Raw genomic sequence first — 5,777 nt, forward strand, 5'->3', positions numbered from 1 at the left:
TGGTATACTGCAGTTTTGCCCTCCCTTTGGATGAGCCACGAGGTTTGGCTAGATAAATTTAAATAGATGTAAGCTAATGATTTCCTTTGTGGGGTCTTTATGAAACTCTTGCAGCAAATTCCCCATTAAATGGAAATGCCTGGAAAACAAACTGGATAATTGAGGAAATTACTGAGGAAAAGCAGAGGGTTTAGGCTAAAGATTTAGCAAAAAAAAAGGAATAATTGGAGTTGGGAAGGTAACGCTGAACTGGGTCGGTTTTCATTGCCGAAGATTGCTCTGAGATTTGCCAGATGCGCAGGTTGGGACGGTAGCGGGAACGAACACCAAACTCGGCCGACCCGAGCTCGGGGGACATCGTGTGTCAACAGCGCCTTGCAACAATACGAGCTGCAAAGTTTTAAGTCTATTAAATGGCATAAAAATGTTGTTGCTCTAAAGGACCGTTCCAACCCTCATAAAAAGCAATGGAAGCCTTTCCTTTATCTTTACTGGAAGATGGATCAAGCTATAAAGGAAAACGCGCGATAAAACGGTGGATTAGAACACCAAATGACCTCCTCTCTGATCCGAGTTCCTGCTGGCACACGGCTTTGTGCGGACTGTCATCTGTGTTGGGTTTTCTCCTCACTTACCTATTTACTGTCAGCTTTTATTTCCACGTCGCGATTTTCCCTCACGTTCCCTCTTTTCAAAGTAAGGTGTCGGAAAAGAAAACAATGTAAAAACCAAGCAAGTAGCGCAAACAAGATATCTAAGAGCAAGGCTCTGAGCCTTAGAGCCTCAAAGGGAAAGCGATTCATAAATGTCAGGCCGGCAGGCAGGCGCTGAGGCATCACTGAGGCTGATCTTCATTCAACAAAATGCGCGCCGCCACGTCCCCCCGCCCGACCCTATTTTGCTGCGTTCCAAACAGCTGCAAAAGTGACAGAGAAACAAGCATTTACTGTCACAGCACCCAGCAGCTGTCCCCACCAGCACCTCAACCCTGCTGTCCCTGGCACCCTAAATTACTCTGTGTTCATTCAGGTCTAGTCTTTCGCCCCTCTGGCTGCCAGGAATTGGGTTTAAATAAAACAGAGAAAGTGAATGTGCGCAGAAATAACTATTTTGTAAAGCAGCATTAACATTTGGGGACTCCTTTAAAGAAAACATACATTCAGTTATGTATAATGCAGTCGTACACAATCCTGCTGAGCATTCAGCTGCATTGGCTAAATGGGAGGTGGGGATCTCGCAAAGAATTTGGGAGCTTCCTTCTACTCGTTAAGATTTTTCCAGCCGTAATATTTTTTCCATTAAAATCCCTGATCCTTCCCTGCGGAAATCTGATCTTTAACTCCAGGGTTAGCAGGATTAAGGCTGAAAAGGATTTTCAGAGGAAGAATTACCTTTTTTTCTCCTGTATTTTTACAGCATCTATAATGAGCAGGTGCTGATTCAGAAGAGGGGTTCCTAAGTGGTACCATAGAACAAACAATTAATAATCACAATAATCGTAATTAATAGAGTTGTGGTTCTCCATCATTTTGAAAAGATGCTGTCCAGCCCGTGCTGTGCAGGAGCAAAGAGATCTTTTGCCAGTGTCTCACCTGGCCTTTAATGTGTAACGCATACGTGCGTGTTGTTGATCCCGCAACAGCAAATTTTGTTTTGTTGCTGGTATCTTAGAATATCTGAACAGAAATAACACATGACATATCGTTTCCTCTCCACTGGTTTTCATCTTTAAGCATGCATGTTTGCTGAGACCGAAAGAGAAGGCCGTCCCCTTCGGGTTCGTAATTGCTTTCACCTCCGGGTCCTTGGCTGCCAGCACCATGGCGTGCAACTTCAGGCTGGGAAAGCTGCAAGATAAAAACTCAGAACAAGCCACTAGTTAACTTTTTTCCACCGGGATATTAAAAAATCAATAAACATAAAAATTTATGTTCATTTATTAGCAAGGGCTACTTCATTTTATTTTAGCAGAAATTCCGCACCAGGCCAAATGTAAAGATTTTCATGAAGCCCTCACTGCCTTTGACTCGCACTGAGGTCAAAGCTTTCAAAAAATAAATGTCCTTTTTCTCGGATACCTGCTGCCATGATGAAGCCTAGAGAAGGGCTTAGGAATCCCACGCACTCCTCTCCACTTGCATTTCAAGCACGAGAGAGGTCAGTGGAGTCCTGCCCAGTGCAGGTGTGCAGAGTTTCTTGTATCGACGCCAGGTAAATGTTCATGGGTTGGAAAAGAGCTGCTGGGGGACACGTTCTTCCATTGTTCGCCCTGCAGCTGCCAAACTATTCCTGTCCAGAAAAAGGAGGGATGCTGAAGCTAAGCACCCCATTAACACAGTAAAAACTAATATTAAACTCATATTTAAGCCTCTCTCTTTCCCCCCCGTTCTCAGCAGGCTGCAGCGGCAGTGCAAGGGGTGCAAGTTTGCATCCACTCACGGTGGTGGGAGCCTCAAGTCCCCAGCTCTTCACAATCCACGGAAACACCTCTAATGATGGGCTTTGGATGAGGCTGTGCAATAAAAACTTGTTCTTGCTGTGGTGGGAGCACACAGTGACTGGAACACAGTAACTCTCATGAGAGCACACTAATTTTTCACTCCTGCTGTGCAGGTGACAACAAGAATTTCGAGAGCACAGCTAAGCACAGTGGTGGGAGCTGTGGAAACGCCGAGGACTAAATACCCCAAGTGCTAATTAAAATTTGCAGAAAGGTTCTGTCCCTTTTACTCCTGAATTGTTCAGAGCACCAAGGCTCATTTCATGTGAACGGAAGACAAATTTTGGACCTAAACTGATCTGCAAGCAGCTGAGCAATATAAATTTAGTCCTAAAATTGCATGAGCAGGCACCAGTTGTGTGCTGGAGCCTTCACAAGCACACAGTGTAGGATCGGACCCATCACTACAGTTCATCTTGAGAGCAAAGCTTTTCGGCTCTTCTGCTGCTATTTTAATTTAAATTAGTTGAAAGTTACCACAGGTCTTTTTTTATCTTTTCAGCTATCAGGAGCTTTCCTGAAAAGGATTGAACATTGTTTCACAGCAATCTCTGAGCTGCCACTGAACTGCTGTATCCTCTGGGCAGGGCATTAATCCTGCAGATGTCAGAGGCTTATTTTAACACGACGCATAGGTTACTCTTATCTGATCAGGGGTTGTTTTTTCTTCCCCTGTAAGGCTCTTTCTATTTGCTCTTCGAAATTCCCATGTACAATCTGCTCGCAGTTCAAAGGTAGCCAATTTTTGAAAAATGATAACTTTACCACTTGATCAGATTAAGCGATAGAGCCCACCTTTGGGCTGGGCCTCCACCCAGCCGGGGAACGAGTGCAGTACGTGTGTGCGTTGCAGAGCATATCCCATCGTGTGCAGTGGTTCCCACATGCTCTCATGCTCTGAAAATGCCTTCCCTGTCTTCTACTGAAGATGAAATTTCTCCCTCCTGACATCGGTGGGGCTCTGACTGCTCTGAAGCCAATGCACACACACACTTATTCCTGCATAACGAATAGGTACGGCAGAGAGGAACTGGGATGGGAGGTCAAACCACCTCCATCCCAGGGGGATTCTGAGGGTTCCCAGGTGACAAGTGACAATGTGACAGAGCCAAGCGTGCAGACCTTGTATTTAGTGCCTGATCCCCAGCAACACTGGTGTGAGCTGGCCAGGAACTTTATTGGAGACCGTGTCAGACTTTAAAGAAAATGAAGCAATATTACCAATATTGACAGGCAGTTGGCGGACCTCTGCTGTGCCTGCTCTCTGTCAGGAACAGCCAGCTCTGTTCCACCAAATCCCCTCTAAACGCACCCCGCTTGGGTGCACTCTTCAAGGCCCCATTGGGCAATGGGAATCTTGGTTCTTCCCTCCCAGATCTGCACCTTTTTCCTGGAAATCCCGATGTCGGGGCCCGTCCTGCAGCGGGCTGGGTCAAGACAGAGGAGCGTAAGGCCAGGTCTAGATGATGGACCGTGTGGGATCACTGCAAGACCTGCCCTGCAGCTCCATCATTTGCCCATCCTTATGCAAACATCGCTGGTACTTCATCATACAAAATTTGAACACGAGACCCCGTAAGACAAATGACGCCACTTGAACCCACTTCTTGTCCCAGCGTAATCTCATTCCATTTCATGGATGAGTGAACTTCTCGGGAAACTGGAGCTACTGAAGTTTCCAGGGTGCTCCAGCTGCCTCCTCTCCCTGTGTCATCTCAGCTTCTCGCAGCCTCACCCAGCTCGGATCGGTCTGCGAGGCAGGGCAACGCTGCTCCCTCCGCCAGCTCGGCTGAGAACTGACGCTCGGAGACATGAAATGGTTTGTGCAAGGTCACAAAACCAGACGGGAAGCAGGACACGTACCCTGCTCTGGTTCCAGGCGCTACCCCGTGCCCATCTCTGGAGTAAGAGGAAGCAACTACCTAAAGTTGTCCTCCTCCTTCTACCTGCGTCGGACAAAAAGGAATTCAAGTGTGTGGGCTGGGAAACGCAATTCCCTGCCGCGGGCAGAGCTGGGGAGCCGTGAAAGGCAGCAGCATGCGAGGGGGAAGAAAACCAATGAAAAAAAACCTTGGGGGCTTCTTTGGCAGGAATTTGACTTGTAGTTGGAGGCAGGGATCAGAAAATAGGGTCTCTTGTTTTCGTTCCTACCTCCGTGGGCTTGCCCCAAAGCTCCGAGTGTCCCACAAATCCCTTCCCAGCCTCAGTCATGCAGCGAGGTTCGAATCTTCCGAGGAAGGTACTCCGCGGGAGAGGCTGCCTTTGAAAAGATGGACTAAAAATAGTGATTATTGCTTTGACTCAGCCACCTCTAAAACAGATGAAATACGATTTACCCGACTCACAGAATTTCAGTAAGGTAAACTTATTAAAGAGCTATGAGAACGCAAAGAGACAGGCATCATAGAAATGTATGTTAATTATATGTCACATGAGGGAAAAAACAAAACGTTTTGCCAAGTGTGCAAGAGCACTGCAAAGCCCCCGGTCCGATGCCCAGGGGAAGAGAAACTCTTCCACAATCTCATTAAGCTTTGGATTGGGCCCTGGAAGAGAAGTCCAATTTAATCCTCGCTTGCAAGTTCAACACATAAAGCACACCTTGAGCCTTAAAGACAATATTTTTTAAAAAGACGTTTTGTAAAATTATATTTAAAAAGACTTTGCCCAAAGGTAACTCACTTTGTGACTCCGCAAACTGAAGGCTGAAGTCTTGAGAAATTACTAATAAGGAAATGAGAGAATTTTTAAATAAAATAAAATCCCGCTTCGCACTTTAACAGGCTATATTCATTTTCACATAGAAGGCATACGGACATTCAGGCACATTTAAACAGTGTTACATTTAAATTTGAAGTGTACGCTGTATTTCAAGGTGATTATATGTCGCAGTAATTAAACAAAATGCTCTCAAAACCACCACGTTCCTGTTACTTTTTAAATGCTGGAACACTTGACGCACTCGCACAACTTCTATTTTTTTCCTGTAAATCTTGTACTTGACCCTCTTTTTCCGGGGGGTAGCGGGGCTGGGGGGAAGCGGCGGATAAAACTGGAATCTAGGGAGTTGCTTTTTTCCAGTCGCAATTAGAAGGCTGGATTCCGCAGATAATTAGAATCAAATGCTCCAAATAAATGCTGCAAAACCAGGGCTCGCTTCGAGAGGGGCAGCCCTTCGGATCGAGCAGGCAGATCTTTTAAAAAAGGGGATTTTGCTGAGGGGCCCGAGGCGCGCAGCCCCGCACCGGAGCTGCCGGGGGAGATTTTGCGGGCAAAC

This window comes from Pygoscelis adeliae, unplaced genomic scaffold, assembly GCF_000699105.1.
Source record: "Pygoscelis adeliae isolate BGI_AS28 unplaced genomic scaffold, ASM69910v1 Scaffold467, whole genome shotgun sequence".
Classification (NCBI taxonomy): Eukaryota; Metazoa; Chordata; class Aves; order Sphenisciformes; family Spheniscidae; genus Pygoscelis; species Pygoscelis adeliae.